General features: G+C 53.5%; 1 protein-coding gene across 1 annotated transcript in view; it reads left to right on the forward strand.

Moving 5' to 3' along the window:
• KLHL29 (kelch like family member 29) overlaps nucleotides 1–25,699 on the forward strand; it is a 309,954-nt gene that overhangs the window by 216,005 nt on the left and 68,250 nt on the right. The window lies entirely within an intron of this gene.

Here is a 25,699-nt window from a genome sequence, read left to right on the forward strand (position 1 = left end):
GACCTTGTTGTTTATCCATTCTATATATCATAGTTTGCATCTACTAATCCCAAACTCCCAATCCATCCCTCCTCCACCCGCCTCCCCCTTGGCAACCGCAAGTCTGTCCTCTGTGTCTGTGAGTCTGTTTCTGTTTTGTAGATAAGTTCATTTGTGTCATATTCTGGATTCCACATATAAGTGATATCATATGGTATTTGTCGTTCCTCTTTCTGACTTACTTCACTTAGTATGGTAATCTTTAGGTCCATTCATGTAAATGGTATTATTTCATTCTTTTTTTTTTTTTTGAAGTATAATTGCTTTACAACGTTGTGTTAGTTTCTGCTGTGCAACAAAGTGAATCAGCTATATGTATGCATATATCTCCTCCTTCTTTTACCTCCCTCCCACCCGCCCACCCCCATCCCACCCATCTAAGTCGTCACAGAGCACCGAGCTGAGCTCCTTGTGCTATGCTGTAGGTTCCCACTAGCTCTCTATTTTACACATGGTAGTGTATTTCATTCTTTTTTGTGGCTGAGTAGTATTCCACTGTATGTATGTACCACATCTTCTTTATTCATTCATCTATTGATGGACATTTAGGTTGCTTCCATGTCTTGGCTATTGTAAATAGTGCTGCTATGAACATAGGGGTGCATGTATCTTTTTGAATTATAGATTTTTCTGGATATATGGCCAGGAGTGGGATTGCTGGATCATATGACAACTCTATTTTTAGTTTTTTGAGGTACCTCCATACTGTTCTCCGTAGTGGCTGCACCCATTTACATTTCTATCAACAGTGTAGGAGGGCTCAGGGAGATCTTTTAAAACATAAATCTGATCATGTCATTACCCTGCTCAAAAGCTTCCAATGGTTCCCTACCTCACTCGGAAGAAACACCCAGACTCCTCCCCTCGATTATAAGATTTGACCCCTGCCTGCTCCTCCGCTCTCATCTCCCACCCCTCAGTCTCGCTCATTGTGCCTCAGCCTCCCCGGGTTCTTTCCTGACCTTCTCACACGCTGAGGGTGCACCCCCTTGAACACTGCCCTGAGTCCAGGTGTCTGCAGATGAAGGCCCAGTGCTCAGCCCAAAAGGCCTTTCATCAGGAAGGCCTCCCGCGACCAGTCTATCTGAAGTCGCACCTGTGCTGGCAGGCTCTGGACAAGAAACAGATGGCAAACTCCAAGAGGGCAGTTGGAGACTGCTTAATGACGGGCTACTTACAGAGGTATGCTTCAGGTTAGGGACAGTGAAGCAGCCCCGGTGTGAGCACAGCAGGAAGCTGGTACCGTCCTTAGGCCTGAAGAGGCTAGGAAGGAGAGTGTGGTATCAGGACACAGAGGGGAGCATAGCTGCAGGAGGGGGCCACGCCTGGAGCCACGGCCTTTAGTAGAAGAATGCAGCCACCACCAACCTCAGCCCAGAGGAGCGAGCCAGAGTACATACCCCGACCTCTCCCTGCCCTCCCATCTCCTGCGGATACTTCCAGCAGCCAAGCCCACCTGGGAGCCAGAGGGCAAGGCAGCCCAGGGATGCACTCCTCAGAGGCCATCGTCCCCAACACACAGCAAGGCAGAGAAGTGGGGGTGGACCTGGATGGAGCAGAACTGAGCTCACCCAACACAGCATTCGTTACTCTGAAGCTCTACCCTGCTTCATTTGTCTTAAGAACACTCATCACTCCCTGGCGAAGTTTGTGTATTTAATCGTCTTGCTTTATTTTTGTCTCTAGACCCATGAGGGTGGGAATGGGGTCCTTGTCAAGTTTTGTTTGTTTTCCATTTACGTCTCCCAGGTACCTAGAACAATGCTGGCCTGTGGCAGGAGTTGAATAAATAGTTGGCGAATGAATGACTGAATGAGGCTGGTATTATCATCCCATTTTATAGTTGGAAAGACCAAGCCTCCGAAAACATAATCAGTCGAGGTCCCTGGGGGAAGCTGCCTGGGTCTTCTGACCCCCAGGGCATGGTCCCTTCACCACACCCCAGAGCAGAGTTACAACTGCTGAGAGGGTTCTTCGGTGCTTTGGAAACCACTGCGGGTCCAGGTGGCCACCAGAGCATCAGTCCTGGCTCTTCCCACACCCTTGGGCTTTGCACAAAAGTTGAGCATGGTTTGAAATCCTTTATGCCTTAATAAAATTAGCAGAAAAGTCCAAGTATTTTTCGTGATGCTGCATGCTTGCAGCTGGTGTGTTTTCAGCATCCTGATACCTACCCCTTTCCCCACCCCTGCCTTTGATTTCAGAGCCATTGGGAGCTTTCAGGGAAGGTCACACTCGTGCCCCAAGGCCGGGAGCCCACGTGCCCAGGGGCCTCTGTCTACTGCGTTCTGCTCTGAGGGCTACCTTTCTGAAAGAGGCGTCGTTCCAGGGAGGCGGTCCCGGGCTCTGTGGGACCAAGCTTCATCTATCAGCGGGCGGGTGTGGGCTGAGTGCCCGGGCAGCCTGAGTGCATCTGCACAACTGCAGCAGGCGTGGCGGGAAGGAATGTTGCTGAGGCTGCACCTTGCGTGGCCTCCACCCCAGCTCTGGCTCCTCCTGGGAGAAAACCCATTATTCCTGTCTTGGTGGCTTCACACCCACGGGCACCGGCACGCTCTCATTTACAGCCGGATGATTACATGCTTTTGGGGTCACCGCATGGACGCAGCTGGCACTGAGGGTTTTGTGTTGAAATGAAGTGGCCGAGTCAGTCTGGTTCAGCTGCACTGGCCTTCAGCAGAGTGACATCACCATCCCCCTCGTTCAGCACAAGGTCATTTCTGTCCCCTGTCAGCAAACATTCCCGCCCCTGCTCCGGGTACCACAGGACCCGCCTCTGCTTCTATTCGGGAACCGCTTCACTGTGGCCTCTGGTCTGCCAGGACTGGTGACCTTGATTCTTCCTCATGAGGGATCCCAAGGTCAGTCCCCTCAGGGCTCATGAGAATGACCTCGATGGGCTTGTGGGTCCCGGTAGGGAGAGTGGACCTCTGTGCTCCTGTCCACACCTCCCCACTGGTAGCACATCCGGGGGTTACACCTCCCACCCTGCCGTCCCACCAGGCTCCCCCACGGACCCTCCTCCCCAGGTAGCCCTGTGGAGCCTTTCTTTTCTGACCCAGCTTGTCTTCCTCTACTGAGCCCTGCAGAAAACTCACACCCAGCCTGGCTTCATCATCTTCTTTAATTCTGTGTCAGGAAGGCTATGGGGTTTGGTAGAGCCTCGCCACTCTCATTTTACCTAAACTAGTCTTTCTTAAATTGGGAGAAAGAAGGAAAGATGATAGGAGAAACAAGACATAGCAATGAACGCCAGAGTGAGAGATTTGCCAAGCATCTGAACTTTGTCCTCCCCACACTCCCTGTTCCGCTAAATAAAGAAAACAGAGGTGCCTCCGGGCCTTTTTAAATCAAGATTTTATTAAAAAGAGACGTAGTTTCAATCACCAAGCAAACAATTCACAAAGACATTTTCTGGAATCATGAGAATAATAAAAGCTATCATTTTGGAGGGGCTGAATCCATGCCAGGCCCTGGGCTGTGGGTTTGGCCATCTATCATTCTCACCCACCCCATGAATTGAAGGGTTGATACCATCCCCTTTTTACAGATCAGGAAACAGGTTTGGAGAAGCCTGGCGACCCGTCCAGGACACAGTGCGTGTGAGAGCTGGGTCTGGGGTTGGCACCAAGTATGGGCGGCTCTGGCACTGTCTTCACTGTCCCTCACGGCGGAGCCCCACTCAGACCAAGGCAGGTGGCCAGAGGCCACACCAGAGCTTCCGTGGCCGGAAGCTGTTGCGACTCCCAAAGCTAAGAGAGCACCGCAGGGGGATCCCTACATTTGGTTTCTGCTTCCCATTTCAGAGCTTCCTCTCTGGGTTAGGGCTGTGACCATATCACAGTATGTTTGCCCAGCCCAGTTTGAATCCTAAGCTGGTGAAACAGAAATATCCTTGTGAAAATAGGAGCACACTTTTATTTACCAAAGGTAAACGAAACCTTTCACTGGTCTGAAGGGTTTCCGTGTTTCTGCCTCCCGTCTCCTCCCCTCCGCTCGCTTTGATTGCCCATAACATTAACCTTCAGAAAGAAACGAAAGTAAACAAGCTGGCAAATCCAAGTATCTGATTTCCCGGCTGCATCCTTCTCAGACACGGTGGTGGCACCTGCCACAGACCCTCTCGGGAGTTACCCGGCAGGGAGACCTCCGTGGGCCTCACGTCCACCCCACGCCTGCTCCTCGTGCTCTCGGGGTAAGGGAGTTCCTTGCTGGAATTTGGTCATCGTGAAGCTCGCATATGTATCGATTCATTTAGCTTTCCCTCGGTCCAGCTGGTCTTGGCAAGGCTCCGCCGCAGCTCCAGGCTTGTGGCTCTGTAATGGGGGAAAAAAGGAGGGAAAATGCATTCCATGCAGGACTTATTTTGCGTTGGGTCAGTCTTATTTTCGGGCATGTTGTCTTAATAGGGGAAGGCTTTTTCTCGGAAAATATCACCTTCAAGTCCTGTGACTCTTTTTCAGGTTATATAAAAGGGCATCAGGCAAACACTTGGATATGCAGCAGCCTCCTTTCTTGGGAGCGCGCATGGTGGGGGAACGGGCTACGGTGCACCTCTAGCAGCAGCCATGCAGAATAAGAATAGGCAGCATTTACCTTCCTAATCAGCCTTCAGTCTGGATAATGTCTGCAGTACTAAAGGTTACAGCTTTTTCTGTGACATATTGCTTCTTCAGAGAGTATTAAAGATGTTTTGAATCTATTTTTTAGGAATCTTGAAACCACCAGTGGAACATTTTTGATGTCGTGGGTAATGCATAAAGCAGCAGCTTGGGAAGGCTGGGCGGGGAGAGGTACCAAGGGTGTTGGAAGCACAAAAGACACTGCCCATTATAGTTTGAACAGTTTGGAAGCAAGCAAGGTGGGGCATATGCTGAGACGTGGGAGTAGATGTGGCTGGGAAGTGGCATTATTCCTTTTATTTGCAGGGGGATGGAGAAGAGGCAGACAGATCCTGCCTCTCCTGGGAATGGGCAGTATTTATTGGGAAGGGAGAGCCGGAGGAAAAGTTCCGTAATCATGGAAGGAATTCTCAAGCCCTGCTCCACATTCTTATTGTTTTGGCCTTTTTTGCTGCCTGGACTTTCCCAACCCAGAGAACAGATTCATATAAAAATTGCAACAAGAAGTGATATCACTGTGGAAGTTGTAGTAGAGGGTAAATTTTATGTGTCATCTTGACTTGGCCGGGGAGGGATTGGGGGGCAAGATATTTAGCCAAATGTTATTCTAGCTGTGTCTGATTACCATTTGAATCAGTGGGGTGAGTAAAGCAGATGACCCTTCCTAATGTGAGTGGGCCTCATCTAATCAGCTGAATGTCTGAATAGGACAGAAAGGCTGACCTTCCCACAAATAAGAGGGAACTCCTCCTGACTGACCACTTGAGCTGGGACATAGTTTTCTTCCAGACTCAAACTGAAACATCAGCTCTTCTTAGGCCTCGAGCCTGCCAGCTTTTGGACCAGAACTTATAGCATTGGTTCCCCTGGGTCTCCAGCTTGCCAACTGCAGATCTCGGGACTTCTAGGCCTCCAAAACCCCATGAGCCAATTCCCTATTAATTGATCAATCTCCTATTGGCTCTGTTTCTCTGGACAACGTTGATTGACTAATACACATGGCATTAATAAAGCAGGGACTGAAATATTACAATCTTTCCTGAATTCATAACCTGACCATATCAGTTGTGTCCACTATGAGAGAAAAGGGTCATTGAATCCCCAAAGTGTTCAGTATGTGGCCAGTGGCCCCAGAAAGCTCTCTGGCCACACCTCTCTGCTGAGACTATCAGAGGCCATGAATGGAAATGAGGAGAAAGCAACACGACGGGGAGGGAAACGGCCTCACCTGCCTGTCTCACCTGGCACCTCCCGGCTCCTCCCACCCAGAATGCCCCTTGGAAGAGCAAAGGACTCAAGCAGAGTTGGCCTGATACACAAGCCCAGCTCCACGTCCCCCACTCCCAGCCGGCCTGGCCTCCCAGGGGTGGGTATGGTCCTGCTAAACTCTGGGAAATGAAAGCTAACATTATCCACATGCTGTTGACACTCTTTTACTGTGATTGAGACCTAGGTCCATGGAAGAGTCCCTCCCACCTCCTCAGAACTGCTTTGGCAGGAAAACAGAAAACCCTCTAGCACCCTCAGGCAGCTGTCCTCTCTCTAACTGCATCTCCCCAGGTGGCCCTCGGCCACAGAGAGGTCCTGACTCTTTTCTACCTGAACAGCCTCTGTTTTTGCCCAGGTGACAGGGCCCTGGGGCTGGTGGGAGGGGCAGGGAGAGGCCACAGGGCTCAGACCCTGGACTGGAAACTGAGAAGAACTAAGAGTCCTGCCTGAGAGACTGGGTGTCACCTGGCACCCACACCCAATGGTCAGTTGTGGTCTGGGGGTTCGTTTATGGGGTCCATATGGGGTGGGGGCCCCAGTTGGTCCAGATTCTACTGCCCACCCAGGCACTATTACCAAGAATGAAAATACTGCCGGGCTTTATAGCTCAACAGTTAAGCACACAGGTTTTCTAATCAGACCCAGCTTCACGTCTCAACTCTACCTCGTTAGCTGTGTAACTTTGAGCAAGTTAAGTAACCTCTCTGAGGCTCACCTGTGAACCTGGTTATGAGAAGGAGATTAGATTATGAAGCAAAGAATTTGGTTCTGTACTTAATAAAGTTAGTGCTCAATGAAATTTTGTTATCATTTTCCTATTTAGACCATCAGCATTTCTCACTAGTTATATTAAGACCCACAAGATTTGGAGTCTCAGCAAATAACATCATCCCGTCCATGAAAATGGTGCAAAAAGTAAGTCTGAGTGATCCACTGAAACGTGCTAACTGGGAAAAATCCAAGAGCAGCCCTATGAAGTAACTATTTCATTTGTACCCTCATTCATTCATTCAACAAACATTTATTATGCCAGTTCAGGCCGTCAAGGAACTCACGGCCCGGAGGAGGAAGCAGGCAATACTCTGTGATGAATCCCAAGGTCAACTGTCCTGAGCCCCATCACAGCTCATTGGAGGAAGAGACAGTCTGGCACACAGAGTGGTCAGGGAAGGCTTCCTGGAGGAGGTAATGCCTGTGCTGAAGTTTAAGTTCCACTTGGGCGAGCAAAGAGGTGGTGGCAGAGAACTCCAGGGAGGACTGTAAATGCAAAGCCAGAGAGACAAGAAAGAGAAAGACTGGGGACCAAGAGAGAGGATGCAAGAGTGTGTGAGGAGCATGGTGAGGTGTGAGGAGCATGGTGAGGCATGAGGCTGGAGACCAGACTGGGGCCTGGTCCTGGAAAGACTCGTCAGCTGTATGGCCGGCTCAAACTCTGACCTGAGGACAGTGGAAGGGCCCTGAGGATTTTGAAGCAGGAGTGGTATGGCCAGGTTTGCATCTTTTGAAAGCTTAGGCAGGCCTGCTGGGCTGCCTGCCTTGGAAAGTCACAGCCTGGGATGCAGCAGTGATTCTTCCCTATAAGAACATCACAGGGGCCCCTCCCACCAGGAGGACCCTTCAGGCCAGGGCGTGGCCAGGCCTTCACTGGAGATGCAGTGAGTGCCCTGTGCAAATGGCAGATCTCCCTCGCACAGTGCCCACCAGTCCTTGTGGTGCCTTTGTGTAATTTCGATAAAGGTGCTTTACTAGTCAGAGTTCTCTAGAGAAACCAATAGGCTGTGTATATATATAGTGAATATTTATGTTAAGGAACTGGCTCATGAGATTATAGAGGCTAAAAGTCCAAAATCTGCAGGGAGGGCCATCAGGCTGGAGACCCAGGGAAAAGTCGATGTTGCAGTTCAAGTCCAAAGGCTGTCTGTCTGCTGGCAGAATTCCCTTTTGTTCAGGGAACAGAATTCCCTTTTGTTCCTTCAGCTGATTGGAAGAGGCCCACCTACATTAGAGAGGGACAATCTGCTTACTCAAAGTCTGCTGATTTAAATGATTTTTTTTTTTGGAGGGGGTGTTAGTTTAGTTTTCTGCTTTATGAATAAAAGTTTAAAAGGTACATACTGTTGCTCATTTCATTCTTATTCTTTTAGTCATCTATTCAAGCACAAACTTGGAATTTCACAGCCATAAGGTCAGGACATAGACTTAACAAATGAAACCCTGGGCCAACTGTGTTAAGAATTTACTTGCTACCTCATGAACTATACCATGTTAATTACTTCCTTGACACGCTATGAAAAAATGATAAATGTTAATCTCATCTAAAAACACCCTCACGGGAACAGCCAGCATAATGTATGACCACATATATGGGCACCATGGCCCAACCAGGCTGACACATAAAATTAACCATCCCAGACACCCTTCCAGGCGGATGCGACCCTTTGCCCCAGGCACATGGCTTAGTGGGCAGAGAAGGGCACTGCACAGCCACATACATGCAGTAGCTCGGCCACACCCCATGTGCTCGCAGGTCTCTGCTCTGACCTCTTGCCTGCTACCCCACTGGCCCTGGACCAGACCTGAGGCTGTTCAGACACACCTGCAGCAGCTGCAGCTCCTTGGCCTCTCTATTGCAGGAGGCCAGTTCCAACCAGAGCCCCTGGTCCTTGGCCCCCTAGACCCAGTGACTGCCCCTCTGCTCACGCCCGGCTAGAAGGGAAAGGAAAATGTGAATGGCATGCTTTAAAATAATGGGTCTGTGATTGTCCTCACCACAGGTGAGGCTCTGAGTCTAATATGTCACACCTAGGGGCATCTCCAGGGCTGAGCTGAGAGCTGGGGCTCACTCCTCCTGCAGTGTAAGTGCCCGGCCCCGGCCTGGGCCAGTGGGATATTTTGAGGGTAGTGGGTGCACTAAGGGGGTCTGGGGCCTCGACGTGACTGGGGCATGGGAGAAACGGATCTGGGAAATGGGTCCACTCCTGCAGGCCTTGGCTGCGGCTCCTCTTGAAATCCAAGCATCCCAGGGACAGGAACCCTAACACTGATTTTAGAAAACTTGGTCCCAGGGGCCCAGGAGTGGGCCATGGTCCGCGATGACGGAAGAGATGACGATCTACAAATATGAACTGACTGCCGGGACGCAGAATGCAGAGGGGAAGCTGCCTCCCCTTTGGCGAAAAATCAATGCCTGGTGTCAGGACTCCCTATTGACAGCTTGATTAGGAAGGACTCGAAACTCACTCTGCCCTGGAATCATACCAGGAAGAGACAGATGGAAGCATTTCTGGGGCCTTGGTGAAGCCAGCAACTGCATTAAATGCAGACGATTCCCACCCCACCTTCTCAAACATCATGGAGAAGCTTCCTTATTAAGCCTTCATTGACCCCTCAGATCTTTACTGAGGACCTACTATGTGCTGGACCCTATCCTGGCGATAAGGCAGAGTCTTGACTTCCAAGAATTCATGGTCTATTGGGGAACAGATGAGCAAATAGGAATTACAATCCGGGAGCACATGAGGACTCCATCCCCGTGAGGGGGAGGGGTAGAGAGCGTGTTAGAAGACCCCAGGTGATGCATGTGGCCTGGCTGGGGAAGGAGGCTGTTCAGCGGAGGCTTCTCCAAGGAGAGGATGCCCAAGCTGAGTCTTCGAGGGTGAGATGGAGTGAGCCTCGATGAAGGGGAGCCCACTGGACACACAGAGGGGAGGGTTTGAGCCAAGGCATGGAGACAGGAAGCAGCAAAGTGCCAGGGTAGGAGTGGCGAGGAGAGGAGCGTGCTGGGCCCCGGTGCTGACGGGAACGACTCCTCCAGGCTGGGAAATGGGCAGCCTGGAAAGAATGTGGAAATGCTGAGCCCCCAGGACAACAAGGGGAGCACTCATACATCTTAAAACAGAAGGCGCCGCCAAAACAACGTGCAGCAGAAAGCTGCCCCCGTGAGTGTGGGGACGGCTCCCCAGACAAGCTGCCTGATGCCCATCTGTGAGTGACAGGCCCTGGGAGGGGACGGGAAGGGGTAAAGTCCCCCCCTCCCCCCTTCATCCTGAAACGTCCGCAGCCTCCTTCTGCTTAGCACTCAAAATGAGCTCAGGATGATGTCACGCTGTGATGGTCAAATGCAGCTGTTGGTATCCAGGGCCCTGGCATAGGGGCGGCCACCGTACATCCCCAAGGGCTAGAGGCTCAGCAGAGTGCAGCAGGCTGGGGAAGGTGGGAGCACGTGTCAGGACAAAGGGGGAGATACGGGGCGTCAGTGCGCGCCCGCTGCTGTCTCTCTGCACCCTTGTGTGTGAACGGTGGGTGGTTCACGTGTGCCTTAGCTCAGGCTGCCGTCACGAAATACCAACCTGGGTGGCTTATAAACAACAGACGTTTATTTCTCGCAGTTCTGGAGGCTGAGATCAGGATGCCAACACCATCGGGTTCCGGCGAGGACCCTCTTCAGGGGTCCAACTGCCCCATGTGTCCTCACACAGCGGAGAGCGCGGGGAAGAAGCAGGCTCTCTCATCGTCTTCTAAGGGCACCGGTCCCTCTCAAGAGGGCTCCACCTTCATGACCTAATCTCCTCCCAAAGGCCCACCTCCTAATGCTATCACGTGGGGGTTAGGATCTGAACTCTGGGGGGACATACACATTCAGTCCACAGCCGCGAGTGAGGAGTGCAATTACTGCTGCGCTCAGGAATGTTTATGCCGCGTGCAAGCTTATATGTGCAAATAAGGCCAAAACAGTGGCCCCTTGCGGTGAGCACCTCACTGTGCCAGGAGTCAACCGGGCACTTCCGCTGTACATCCTTACACAGACCCTTCCTCAGGCCTGGGAAGGAGGGGACTCTATCATTCTCCTTGTGCAGGTGGAGAAACTGAGGCTCAGAAACATTCCATCCTTGCCTGGGGGACTTCGGAAATGAAAGAACAGGGATCCAAACTCCCCACTCTGGACGACCTTATGTTCTGACCCCAAAGGCATCGTGTTCCCTGTGCCCAGAACAGCACATCACCCCCTGCTTTCACCCCCAACACGCCTCTCCTCCTCTGGCTCAGGACTCACCCCCTCCTCCAGGCAGCTTTCCTGGACACACACGGCTGGGGTAGGTGCCTCCCTCTGTCACAGCACTTGATCTCCAGGTTGGACCCATTTCCTTGCCTGTCTCTCTGCCAGTCTGATCTGCTGGAGGGCAGAGTCCTCGTCCTACCCGAACCATAAAGGGTGGACAAATGGTGGTCCCAGAAGAGGGAGGATGGCGAACTCCAGCTCAGGACCCTGGACCTAGCCATCTGCTCCCAGAGCCTTGCAAACCGCACTCCAGTGTGGGCTGATCCTCTCAGCCCTAACTGCAGTGTTGGCTTCCCCTGCCTGGAAAGCCCCCACCTTTCAGGACCCGGCTTCAGGCTCGCCCCCTCATCCCTCTGCCCTGCAGGCCTTTCCGATGCTATCTGAGTGCCACACAAGAAGCCGGCTGTCTGCATGGGTGACACCAACAAGACAGCACCCACACACAACGCCCTTGCGTGCTAGGCGTGGGTCTAAGTCCTTTGCACTTATTAATTCATAATCCTATGGTGTAGGTTTAGACTTACCTCAGTTTTAGGGGTGAGGAAAGGAGGGCATGGAGAGGTCCATTAGCTTGCCCCCAGCTCACCGCACTTGTAAGTGGCAGGACTTGCATTTGAACGAGGCCACCCAGCTCTAACTACCCCCAACCATGAGAAACCCCAGGCTTCCCTGAGGAGCTCACAGTCTGGAAGGTAAGACAGACTTCTGCTGTCCCAGTGGGCCCAGTGTACAGGGGAGAAAGCCATCCCACACAGACCTCAGGCCTCAGACAGGGCGTCAGAGGTAGTGAGGCTGCCTGGAATGTGCTGGAACGTCTATCCCTCCCTCCCTGGAGAACTGGCCGTTGCCAGGTTCCGGTGGGCCTGCTCTGTGGTGCCTGGAGGCCTTTGCGGCCCCTCCAGTGCTGGCCTGTGCCCTGCAGTGGGGATGGGCCCTGGAGCCCTGCGCCCAGGTTTACCCAGCTGTGGCCTGGGGATGATGCACTGTCTGAGACCAATCTGTTTGCCTGCCCCTCGTAGAGGGAACGGGCTGTTTTCTCCCTCCTGTAATTGTTACCATCTGTTTCCCTTCCTCGTGTTTGTTGATGTTTTCTTGTTTTAAAACTGAAATGAGTCAGATTGGAAACTGATTTAGGAAAAAGTGTCTGGGAGGGAAGCTCAAAGTGGCCATGGGGGACTCTGCTTCAGAGCCGGCAGAGAAAAAAGATTCCGTGGGGCAGGCCGGGGGTGTCTGCCAGCATCACCTGCCCTGTGGGGGGCTGGAGTCTCCCGGCTGCCCAAGCAGGCTGGGGCTTGGGGGCGGGGGTGGGGGAGTGTGTCTGTGGGGGAATGTGGAAGGCGTGTGTGTAGGTAGGCAAGTGCGTGTGTGTGCACACTTGTGCACCCACGTGAACGTCCAGCTGCCGTTCTATCGGGGATTTTAAGTCAGTGCCTGTGCCTCTCCCTTCCTGTTCTCATCCACCCGTCACCCTAGACTCTTGGTTCCTCATTGCTGTTATTTAAGCCAAAGAAAGGTGCCCTGGGACCCTGGCCCTGGCTATCTGGGTCTACAAGCCCAGCCCAGCTCTGAGACCTTGACCTGCAAGTCAGACCAGCTGCCACCAGAGCTTGTAATACCCTGGCTTTGGTCTTATGGCCAAATGGCTAGGCTTCGATAGATGTGGCGTGTGACTCACAATCCCGCCTGCTTTCCTCTCCTTTGTCCTTTCTTGATAATTCATAGCCTGGGGGGGTTCTCTGGCTCCAGCAACCCAGAGAAAATGGATACGGAAGACAGAGGTCTTGAGCACGGTATCCTTCTTGCATTCTTGGGTTCCCCCAATAGCAATAATAGCTGCTATTGCTGAGCCCCCTGCTTTGCCCCAGGTTCTGTGATAAGCCCTGGAAGTGGGAGATTTCTACTCCTCACTGAAATCCGTCTTTGGAAGGAGGATTACCAGGCCAGTTTTCTAGATGAAGAGGTAGGGGCTCGGAGACATAAATTGACTTGTGCAAGGTCACAAGGCAAGTTTGAGGTGGGTGCCAGCTCCCACCTGCGGGACCAGAGCTCTGATCATTATGGAGATGGGAGGCACTTCAGGAAACCCTGTGCTGTCAGCTGGACGATTCCGTGGGTGGCCACCCAGGCTGGCTGGGTTTCCACCAGAAGTTTTCGGATCCTGCTTCTGCCCTTGTACCTTTGATTCCGAGCTCCTTCTTCCTGGGAAGCCACCTGGCATGCCTCACTGCACGAGGCAGGGCATGCATCTCACTCCACTTACTGTGATGTTTAGGGGCGAGCAAAGGAATCTTCTCATGTCTGCGTATTTAAGCGCTTTTATTAAGTGGAACAAGCTATTTCTGAACACGAGAGTGGCCAACAGCCTTAGAGGAAATTAAAATGAACCATGACAATGGAAAATTGCATAGGGGCATGGCGGATTCTCCGGAGATAAATACAACAAGGCTTTCAACAGCATTCGGGAAGGACTAGAGATCAGGGAGATTATGTTGTGAGAGGAAAAATCAAACCACCGGAAAATTAGAGCTCAGGCTGGCGGGAGGACCACGCGAACGCTGGTCAGGCCTGTGGGTGGCCCTCCATTAAGCACCCCTGGAGTCCGGTGGACAGAGTGGGGCAGAGGAGCAACGGGCAGATAGAGCTCAACTCAACTAGGCAAGCATTTTCTCAGCATCCATGGCGTGCATGCTATGTGGGTACAAGGGACTGAACTGTGTTCTCCCCAAATTCATAGGGTGGAGTTCCTAACCCCCACTGAGGTGGTCTTTAAAGATGGGGCCTTTGGGAGATTATTTGGTTTAGATGAAATCATGAGGATGGGGGCCCCCATAATGAGACTATTGTCCTTATAAGAACAGGAAGAGACTAGAACTTTCTCTCTGCCATGTGAGGACAGAGCAAGAAGGTGGCCGACCACAAGCCAGGAACAGAGCCCTCAGCAGAACCTCGTCATGCTGGCACCCTGATCTCGGACTTCCAGCCTCCAGAACTGTGAGAATTTCTGTTGTTATGTCACCCAATCTATGGTATTTCGTTACGACAACCCAAGCTGATACAGTGAAGCATGGAGGTGGACACACTCTTCTGGGACTCAGAGAACTCTTGGGACTTGAGTGTTGTAAACTGGCACATCTAAAGGTTTGACAGATATTAGCTGTTATAATTGTGATTTCTCCTATAGCCTGTGCACTCCCCTAAGCCAGAGGCTATCTATCGTTGTCTCAACCACAGGACAGCTTCTCAGTAAGTGTGGGTGAATGAATGAGTGAATGAATGATGCATCTGAGTCAATGGGCCCCAGCACCAAATGGATGGAGTTGTGGTATCCAGGCAGCCCTGCAAGGAGGTGACAGGAAGGGAGCATTGGCCCAGGTAGTCTGCTGGGGAAGGGGTGCCCGTGGATGGGATTTGTCTGGGACCCTCTCTGGGACCCAGGATCCACAGCGAGCAGCCCCAGGTAGAAAGCCTCTCAGGCCGTCTCCATGCTGGGTCCAACCCAGCGACCCCAGGGGTTGGTACAGTGCCTGCCGCATCCTCTTGCAGGGCAGGGCCAGAGCGTCACCCTGCTCTGGTCACCCGGAAGCCCACTCCTCCTCCCATGTCACGCCCCTGGAGAAGCCTATCTGTCTGTCTACGCCAAGAGGGGCTGCTTCCCTCTCTCTCCCACCCTTCCACCACCTCTTAAGGATTTAACCGCTTTCCCTTTCGCACCTGGACCTCCAATGAGCTTAGATAGACTCTGTCTGCCCCAGCAAGCTTTCTGAAGCCTGAAGAGATGGGGTAGCACCGAATGATGCCATTTCCCTTAAAAAAAAAAAAAAAAAAAAAATCACTTGAACGGCCTCAGTCCTGAACTACCGTAGCTGAGCCGGACCACGGCCAGAGGGCACACCCCTCCCTCAGGACACTGCCTGACGCACACTGCTCTCACAGAGAGCCTGGGCAGGAGACAGCAGAGAGAAAGCCCCCGGCAGCGGGAAGATGTCAACTGAGCGCCTCTTCAAGCGTTCTGGAAGATTCCACTGCAGAGCTGGCCCACCCCCCGGGCTCCCAGTCCTATGCTGCCTCGGAATCTAGGCTCCAGTGCTGAGACGCACACCTGGGCACTGACTGGCCGTAAAATAGCTCCTTCAGCTGTGCCACCCCGTCGGAGGAGCCGCCTTGTGGCGACATTTGTGCTATGTTGTTTGTTTCTTCGTCCTGCCTGGCCTCGAGGTGGCCCTGCCACCATCTTCTCTCTGATTAGGCTGCTAACGAGGTCGCCGAAGATGCCTGTGTCAGGACCGTCTTACCAGGCGTGAGAGTCGAGCTCTCAGTCGACTTCTGCCCAGAGAGTCACAAGGCAGAGCGCTCAGAGGTCAGGACTGTTCCCTCTCGCCGGCGAGCCTTTGTCTGTAACGACAAACAAGGAGTGCTCCATCCAGACCCACGACTCAGAAGGTGGACGGTGGATTTGAATAGGAGTGTCAGGTGTTTGCTGAAGAAAGGACCCCGGGGGAGCCGCAGACAGTCGGCTACTGCTCATTCTTGGGGTCCTTTCTGGCTCCAGTGGGTCCTCCATACAAGGAGAGCACAGTTTGTCCTAGAATGCTCTCTGGGGAGGGGCTGGGAGGGCCTTGGGGTGCAGAGGGGCCAGGCTAGCCCCTGGCCAAGCCGTTCTTGAGAGCCCGCTGCTTCCCCCGCCTCGGGTGGTTCAGAGCCAACTCCAGGAAGGCCTGGTCCCAAATTAATATCGGGCGCTCAGAGTACAGGCGTCTGAGGGCCAGGCCGGGTCAGCAACCGACCTGCGCGTATCCCCGCACCCGCTCGCAGCTCAGCTGCCCTGTGCAGAGGACTTTTCCTCGCCAGACTCACTGAGGATTTCAGATCTGAAGATAACAGGGGCTCCTGACGTGGCCGCTGTGTGATGTGCGTCTGTGAGTCTGGAGCCAACCCCCGGGGAGGGCGAGCGGGTCACAGGCTCTGAGGCTGGGAGGTCGAGGGGTGGCCCCAGAGTCATCGCCTGCAGGGCCAGCATCTGGGAAACGTCCATCACAGATCAGAGCAGGGCCGCCCCTGCCTCACCTACCTTCCCGCCCACTCTGGCGACAAGAATGAAGATGGGTCGCTGTGCTCCGGAGGGAGCTGCGCTGTCGCCGGTGTGGAGCTGAGCAGGAACAAGCAGGGCGGCTGGGCCTCTGAGCAGACCGGGCAGGTTCCAAGGAACACAGCTGTCAGGGGGGCCGTGAGGGCCAATTGAAGGGGGCGATGAAAGGCCTGGCCCAGCGCTGCGAACAGGTGCCCCTCACTCTCCTCCCCGTGCCCACCCATCTGTCTGGGCCACTGGCTCCCTCACATCACAGGCGTCTGCTGAGGGCCAGGCCTGCCCTGAACCTTTCAGCAGAATGAAAGGGAAACTGATATCAGAGGGGAGCTGAAGCACAGGGAAGGCCTCTTTCTTTTCAAAGACTTTCATCTGTGATGGGCTTTTTTTTTTCTAGGAGATCTTATTTCAAAGCCCCTTTGAAAATTTTGTGGGGTTTTGTAATGGATGAAAAGTTACTTGGAAATGGGACTAAGAAGTTTTCCGTTCAACGTCGTTAGAGGAAAGTTGAAAGCTTTGAGTTGTAAGGTTCCACCAGATTTATCATTTCTTTTGTCCGTGAGGCCCATCCACTGGGAGGGGGTCTGGGGGAAGGGGCTGGGGGCCTGGACAGGGCACGCGAGGGAGCACGGCGCAAAAACCAGCCCCAGCCGCAGTTGCCTTACATTTGCAAGGGAGGCCATCTGAGCTGATCTTTCCGCAAAAATGTTTCCAAGGTATAGACTTTGATGTTGGAACAGGGAACAGCAAACATACTTCCAGAATACTATAGGAAGCTAGGCTTTACCAGAGATGATGGCTACCACACAGATGTTTCATATCGGAAAAATAATTTTTAAAGAAGATAGGGCCCAGATGGACCTGAGAGAAGAGGCCAGAGCCAGAGCGACACTGGCGTGAGCCCTGGAGCATATCCATGCTGGAGAACCAGCAAGAGAAGAGGCCAGTGAACAACACAACAACCAGAAAAAGCATTGGTACAGAAACTGAAGGGAAGAGTTTCAAGCAGGAAGGAGGAGGAAGCTGGTGTCAGGGATGAGAGCCTGGGGAAATGCTACTGGGTTTGGCAATAGGAGATGACTGTCCATTTAAAGGGGGTGGTTTCACTGAAGAGCAGGGGTGGGAAGAGTTAAACAGTGAAAGCTGAGGGGTAACAGGAGTGGGTACCAGGTGTTCTGAATCCCATGGAGGGGGTGACCGCAAAAGGTGGAGGGGGGACAGGGAAGGTAGATGGATGCTGGAATGGCAGGTAAAGTGGTCGAACAAGGATTTTTCAGTGCCCGTGATGGAAAGCCAAGGGGGAGGGGCTGATGAGAGGGAGGGAGAGGGGACGTGAAGGGTGGGAGTGCATTGCTGGCTTTGGAGAAGGGTGGAGATGTCAGTCTGTGCTGCCCTGGTCTGAGACTGAAGAACTGGCCCCATTGGAGAGGGCCAAGACCTCACTGGCAGGGGTTGGTGGAACATGTCAGTGGTGGGTTAGAGTCTGGGGGTCTAAGGGAGTGGGAGAGATGATGGAAGGACCAGTGGCTCTGGCTCCCCAACCCCAGCGTGCTGTCGGGGTCAGAGCAGGAGGCCCACTTGGGCTGGACACGGTGGGAGGAGGAGAGGCCGTGGCTGGTACTCCTGTGACCAGGGATTCTAAGTGTAACCCCAAAAGGGTAGTGTGGGCAGGGGCTTGATAGGACTACGCCCATTTATGGAGTTGCCAACCACGATGGGGTGGGGGTGGGGGGGCCTGGGAACATTCCAGCCATCACAGAGCATTTCTGAGGGTCTTAGGATAGAACAGGCCTCGGTTAGCACCCCAAGCCTGGCAGGCTCTAGCTGTCATTGAAGTTCTCTGGGCCTTCTTACTCTCGCCTGTAAAATGAAGGTGAGAGGGAAAGAAATCCCATCCTGCCCATGCCTGGCATGTAGAGGGCGCTCAATAAACGTGAGCCATTAGGATGGGGGCAAGCTGGGCAGCCCCACCTCATCTGTGCCTGAATCCATTTATGGCTGGGCTTTGCTGGGTCCTCGTGGTGATTCAGTAAGAGAAAGAGGCACAGGAAGTGCTTGGTGGTTTCAACTTCAAGTATTTGCCTGGAATCGCAGGGCCAGGTTAGAGGCTGACCACTGGCCTCTGCAGTGCTGTCTCCCACCCCAGCACATGGTGGCCCTCGCCACACTGCCCCCTGGAGACCTGCTTTCTCTGCTCCCTTACCCCTCCTCCCATCACATCCTCTGCCCCCACCCAGCTCCTGGCAGGAACACTTGCCCTCCAGAGACATCATCATATTCCATAATATGATTGGAATCTGAATATATATTTAAAATGACAAGTTTGAAATTAAAATTTAAACAAAGAATTACTTTTCTGTAAGTTGCTCCGAAAGCAGTAATTTAGCAGCAAATTGAAAGAGAAAGGTAAGCACTGGTCCTTTAAACCATCGTGCAGTTTCCAGAATGCAAGCCAGAAGTGTCTCAATTTAACACATCATTGGTTAGTATTATTAGAAATTTCATTGGGCTCCAGAGCGCATTATGGCGCTGCTCCGAAGGGGGTGCTGGGGGCGCGGCCTGGGTTCAGGGGGCCAGAGAGGGCAGCCTGTTTAATGAGGGCAGAGGGGCTCAGGAGAGCCTCCTCCGGCCCCAAGTGGGGATTTAACTGCAATTATTTTCTTGTTTGTAGTTCAGTAGCAATCATGAAATGAGAACTGAGAGACCCATAAATGTCATTTGCTCTTCCCAGAGGTCACAGACTTACAGCTTTGGTGTCTGTCAACACGTTTTACTGACCCCTAGAACCTACGCTGGGAACAGGAGTCCATGAAGACGGTGTCACCTGTCTGGCTCCCATGAGCCACATGAGCAGGACCAAAAAGTGTGTCCCGATTGGGACCTGCCCAGCAGCCTCAGCCCCTAGGCTCCCCACACTGGGGCACAGTGGTCTGAGAACTTGAATGTCAAGACTGTCCTTACCTCCACCAGAGTGAGGTCCATAGACTGCATCACCTAGTAGGCCTGTTAAGGAGCCACATTTTGGGGTCCCCCCCAGACCTACTGAATCAGAAGCTCTGAAGGTGGGGTCCTGAAGCCTGAATTCTTAACACCCTGCCCCCCGGAATCTTCTTATGTGCACTCACACAAGTCAGGGGGCCCCTGCCATAGAGGTGGTCAATGCTCGACCTGTGTGATCTTGGAGGCCATGCTCTCATGGATAACCTGCAAATCCTAGAAAGCCAGACATCTGGGTATAGACCCCGGAGTTGTAATCTAAAAAACTCAGACACCAAAATCTCTCTCCCTTACTCCCAGCCTGAATTTCCACCATTACAACACCATTGCTGTAAGTAAGAATTGCTTTCCTGGGCTTTCACCTTTGCAGTGTGAGGGCCCCTGGGAGGTTCCCAACACCCCAGTCTGAATAGGTTTACCAAAAGCTGGCCTCTATCAGTCCCCACAGTTGGACCTGAGCACCATGAAGCCCCTAAGTGCCTTGCAGGAAGAGGGATGCTGAAAAGGAGGTGAAACATCCACTCTTTTCAGGGAGCAGGCTGCCCAGTTATGCTCAGTCCTGGAGCTGGCAGCCTCCAGGAGCTGATTCCCAGGGCGACGCAGGGTTTGGTGGTCAGAGATGCCTGGGCATTCATGTCTGCTAGGAGCCCTGTGGGAACCTGCAAGAGGAGCCCTGAGAATGCTTCAGAGTAAGAAGAAAAAGGAAATGAGAGCATTCACCACTGATGCTGGGCCCAGGACACCAGAACCTGCATCATCCTTGTGCTCCCAAATCCGTGTGCCTCTGCTACCAGCCTCTGCGGAGCGTGGACTCGGAGCTCTGCTGGCTTCCCCACACTGCCCAACCCCCAGACCAAAACCTTACCCCTGTGTGTCTGAGCAGGTGGGCACATGCCTGTGCTCCAGCCGCGAGGGAAGCAAGCTGGCAGAGCACATATTCTGGCTTCCACCTCAAGATGGGGGCAAGATGGGGGTGTTCATAAGGTGCCAGGCAGGGCTTCCCTGGTGGCGCAGTGGTTGGGAGTCCGCCTGCCGATGCAGGGGACACGGGTTCGTGCCCCGGTCCGGGAAGATCCCACGTGCCGCGGAGTGGCTGGGCCCGTGAGCCATGGCCGCTGAGCCTGCGCGTCCGGAGCCTGTGCTCCGCAGCGGGAGAGGCCACAGCAGTGAGAGGCCCGCGTACTGCAAAAAAAAAAAAAAAAACAAACAAAAAGGTGCCAGGCCGTCAGGAAAAACATTTCCAAAGGTCCACTGCAGGGCTCAGGCCACACCAGCAGTCCCTCGGCAGAAGGGGCTCTCAGAATCCAGGGCCAGGGGTTGTGGGGATATCTCACCAAAGCTTGTCTTTCCCAAATTAGGTGGGGATCACGGGAAGCGGTGACATAAAATGAGGCTGCAGGTGAAGCTCAGAGTGTAGTCAGCTCCGGGCTTCCCACTACTGTCCTCGCTGCTGCTTCTCTTTTCATCACAGGCCATTTCCCAACCCCCACCCGGGTGGGGTGTGCCTTGGTGTCCAGTGGTACTTCTGGCCCAGAGTGAGCATGGGAGTATTGTCTGATCGATTAAAGCGAGGTGAGGGCTGGGGGCGGCGGGGGGGGACTCTGGGATCCCTTGGGAGAAGGGGCTCACTGCTGTGAGGGATGGGGCAGCTGTACTCAGGAATGCTCAGCAGATGGCAGTCCCCGCTAACACTGTCACACCACATGAGTGACAATAGTGTCAAGACTTGCAGGTTCCAATCTGTGGAGGCAGGTTCATGGGCAGGAGAAGGACTCGGACGCTGGCACTGTCATTCCCCCGGGAGAGGCCCACGTGAGCCCCGGAAGTGGAGCCTGGCTCCGTCCATTGTATCTAGGCTGCAAATGCACCAGCTGCTGTGGGGTCCTTTGGTAGCGACCTTGGCCAGAATCATCTGCCTTGTTGAACCCTGCCCAGCTTTTGTGGTCCAATGTCAGCTCTCCCTAACTTCCAGGCTCCATTGATTCACTCTCTTCTGACGTCCTTGGGTGAACAGTGGAAGAAGTTGAGTTCTGGTTTTTCCACCAGCCCCATCGAGGCAGGAGTCAACCTCAGCATCCCCCATCTCCGATTATGCTCAGGCACTGGGCGAGGGGTCAGCGGATTGGGGCATTAGGCCTCCAGGCAGCCTCCAGCAGCATTCAGGGCAATGATGTTGGGGGTCCCGGCACACGAGGCCTCCACGGTCTGGAAACGTCATCTCCCCAGTGAGAGGAACACATTGTATCAGGCTTCCCAGATGCACTACGCGATTCCACATCTCTGTTCTGTTACTCCCATCATTCCCTCTCCTGAAGTGTAGGCCATGCATTCATGCACTCGTGAACCAACAGTGATGAACACTCCTACTGTTGGCCAACACTGTAACTCAGAGACCTTGCCTTCCCTGGGCACCTACACCAGGCCGGCAGGAGCTGGGTCAGGTCCTGCCATGCGGGTCCCTGCCATCATGGAGCCCACCCACCAGTACAGGTCAGTACCGGCCCTGAAAGGCAGTGTTCCGAGGCTGTGATCCTCATGTGTGCAGGGCGAGGGGTGAGAACAAGCGAGGCGTGGCAAGGCCCCGGGGAGTCCCATCCCATCATCTTTCAAATTTCCCTGACCACCTGGGATGCTGCTGGTCTATACGGCACCCTTGTGCAAAGTAGAAAAAAGGGCTCCCTTTGGATGGACAAATTAGCAAAAGCGGCCCTTCCGGGCTGTCACAGCTCCACGGGTGCACAGGCATCTTCGCACCGTGCACCGTCTGCGGCCCCGCACGCCAACCCCTAAGTGGAGCAGGGTCCCCAGTGCCGCTCTGTAGGCGACGTGTAACTGGCTCTCCCCACGCTGATAGAGCACAACCCAGGGGCCTCGGGGGCTTGTCGCAGGTGGAGCTTCCCAGCCCCCCGACCAGCAGGCGCTTCAGCCCATGGCGCCCCTCACAGAGAGCTTCATCCATAAAGGATCGGGGTCCTTAGTGTTCTTCAGCCGTTGAAAGAAGCAGGATGCTGTCAGCCGCCATAAAAATGTGACCTTTGAAAATGTACAAGAGCTTGGGGTTTAAAAGCTGCTGCTGATGCATCCCATTAGCATCTCATTAAAGGGAAGCAGAGAGAAGCCTGCTTGGGCCGATGATGGGCAGATAGGGCCACTCGGAGGCGCCGGGCAGGAAGAGGGCTCTCTTCGGCTGCCTCTCTGTGCCGAGCGCCATCATGTCACTGGAGCAGAAGCAAGGCCAGGAACACTGGGGAAAGGCCAGATGTCTTCGTGGCTTCGGTGATGTCCTCTGTGAGGGCAGTGGGAGGGGCGAGGGGAGGCTCCTCCCCGCCGGCCCAGGCTGTCCTCCTGGTTGGTGTCTGTACATTCTTGAGTTGGCAGCCCCCTGAAAGGGGGGTGGCCTGGAGAGCCTTTGGTGGAATTGTGGACCTCTGGGGACTCTGAACCAAGGCGGAAAGTCTTAGTAGGAGCCAAGTTCGAAGCTGGAGGCGCAAACCCACACACGGTCCCCTAGAAGCCTCCAGAACCTGGGAACCTCGAGTTTACCTTGGGCCTGGAACCCGTTTGCAGGACAGGGCTCTGGTCAGGCCTAGCTGACTCACGTCACCAGCTGCAACATTCCTCACCACCTGGGCATCCAGGCGCCTTGGCGAAGCGCGCAACCCGTGTCCATGTTTTTTCTGGAGGGAGTGAAGGAAGGAATGTTCACTTCTTTTTTTCAATAAAATGAAAAAAAAGTCCTGAACCGCAAGTTGCTCATAGCTTCAGAAGTTGCTAGTGCCAAATAGAATGAGTGTCCTTATTTACCTTTCCTAAAGAAAAAAAAAAAAATAGGCTGCTTTCCTTCTCACAGCAGAACCTCTTTCTTGTACATAAGAACTCGCTTGTCATACTCATGAAAGACACAGGCAGACAGCAGGCCTGTTGTAGCCACAGCTCAATCACCCCGGAGCCCTGGGCCCGCCCCAGTACCCCCTGGACCCCCTGCACCCCCAGCTTCCTTCTGGAGTGTGACTCATAGCTGGGAGCAGCCCCTCGAGGGCAGGGCTGAGTCTCAGTGACTGCCCGTCCCCAGCCCAGGGGGCCCAGTTTACTGAAGAGCAAACCCCCTGACCAGCAAAGGCGCAAGTGAGCAAGCTGGCAGGAGTGTTTTAGAATCAAGGGCCTGAGGAAAAGTGTGCAGTTTTTCAAGTTCAGAAACTCCCCCAATTTTAGGGCAAAACCCCGAACGCCTGAAGTTTTAGAGTCCGATTACCTGCTCTCAAGCAGGAGACCCCGACCACCCCTTCTGGCGGCAGCGGCTGCTCTAAGGACCAGGCCCAGGGCCTCCAAGTTCCCGGAGCCCTTCCCCACCCTGTCAGGTTACCAGGCCTGGGTGCTGATTCAGCCAGGACAAAGGGCAACTGCAGGAGGACCCGGAAAACCAAACCTGCCTCTGGCCTAGGAGGCCTCCGGGAATTCCAGGCTGCAGAGAGGGGCCTGCAGCACCCCCTACTGGCAGAAGGGGTAAGGAGACCGGGGTCTCCCCATTCAAACTTCACCCCAAAACAGGGCCCCGAATGGGACATCACACTGGCTTCTTTCCCCCCGGATGCCTCTTATTGTGGGAAAAGCAACCTCTGCACCTCTGACCCACCAGCTCCCCAAAAGCCTGGGAATACAGAGGGGGCTGCAGGCAGGGCACCCTGGAAGGCTGTCTGTTTAGAGAACGCTGTACAAGCCACGCTTCTGTTTCCTAAGTTCCCTAAGACTATTGGTGAGTGTGGCTAGATCCCCAACCTCCCCGCCTACCCTGTCTCATCTGTCCCACAGACAGAAGTGGGGCAGAGGCCTCTGATAAGGAAGCTTGTCCGCAGAATTGTTCTTTCCTCAGGAGATTCACTCTTTTCCTTTGTTTCCTGCACTGTTCACAGAAGTGAAGCATCTGAAATGCAGGCCGGAGATAAAGTACAGCCTAATGCAATTAGCTCAGCGCCGCTTATGGTGCTAATAGGATGCGCTCCCGCTTCTCCCAGCAGGCCCTGATGCAGGCACTGTTTGTCATCTGCGTAAGGCATCAAAGCCCCAGTAAGTCCAAACCCCTTCCCACCTGCCAGTACTCTTCAGCCAGCCTGGTAAGGAGAGTCCCGCTGCTCAGAGATGCCCAGAAAGGGGTGCTGCCCCCCACCAGCTGGGTCACTGACTTAGCTTCCAATAGGAGGCAAGAGCACAGTGGCCTCACCTGAGAGAGGCCTGCAGATGACCCTGGAGGCTCCTTTGCCCTTCTGTGACTGTCCCCAAACCTGGCTGGGCTCTGGCTACACTCCTGCAAGCTGTGGTCACTGCTCCCGGAACCATCTCTCTTGAGACTCTCACCCCCTCACAACCCAGTTATCCCAGTACCAGGCCCTCCAATGTGTTTTGGGGATTTTTTTTTTTTTTTTTTTGCTTATTATAAATATTATAATGTTATAAATAATGGTAATGGCCACAGTAGAAAATTAGGCAAATACAGAGAAGTATAGACAAAAAGAATAAAAGTTTCCCTTAATCCCTTCACCCAAGAATGACATTCCTGCCAATATTTTGGGATTTTTCCTTTCTGCACATACCATTTTACATGATAAGTTTATATGCGTGTCATTTGATGTCCTTCTCTTCTCGTTTAACATTATAGCGTAAGCATTTTGCCACCTCATCAGGAATTCTTAGTAAACATGATTTTTTTCTTTAAACGAGTCGTAATCTCCAAAGACTTTTTTTTTTTAATTTATTTTACTTTTGGCTGCATTGGGTCTTCGTTGCTGCGTGCAGGTTTTTCTCTAGTTGCGGTGAGCGGGGGTTACTCTTCTTTGCTGTGCACGGGCTTCTCATTGCGGTGGCTTCCCTTGTTGCGGAGCACGGGCTCTAGGCACACAGGCTCAGTAGTTGTGGCTCACGGGCTCTAGGCGCACAGGCTCAGTAGTTGTGGCTCACGGGCTCTAGGCGCACAGGCTCGGTAGTTGTGGCTCACGGGCTCTAGGCGCACAGGCTCGGTAGTTGTGGCTCACGGGCTCTAGGCGCACAGGCTCGGTAGTTGTGGCTCACGGGCTCTAGGCGCACAGGCTCGGTAGTTGTGGCTCACGGGCTCTAGGCGCACAGGCTCGGTAGTTGTGGCTCACGGGCTCTAGGCGCACAGGCTCGGTAGTTGTGGCTCACGGGCTCTAGGCGCACAGGCTCGGTAGTTGTGGCTCACGGGCTCTAGGCGCACAGGCTCGGTAGTTGTGGCTCACGGGCTCTAGGCGCACAGGCTCGGTAGTTGTGGCTCACGGGCTCTAGGCGCACAGGCTCGGTAGTTGTGGCTCACGGGCTCTAGGCGCACAGGCTCGGTAGTTGTGGCTCACGGGCTCTAGGCGCACAGGCTCGGTAGTTGTGGCGCACGGGCTTAGCTGCTCCGCATGATGTGGGATCTTCCCAGACCAGGGCTCGAACCCGTGTCGCCTGCATTGGCAGGTGGATTCTTAACCACTGTGCCACCAGGGAAGCCCAGTAAACATGATTTTTATTGCCTATATAATATTCCATGGTAAAGTGGTAGCTCAGGGAGACCAGTGCTGTCCTAATGTTTGTTTTCGCCCTGAGGTTTGTTTTCTCATTGAGTACCTAAACTAACAA

The sequence above is a fragment of the Grampus griseus genome, assembly GCF_964374135.1.
Source record: "Grampus griseus genome assembly, chromosome: 15".
Classification (NCBI taxonomy): Eukaryota; Metazoa; Chordata; class Mammalia; order Artiodactyla; family Delphinidae; genus Grampus; species Grampus griseus.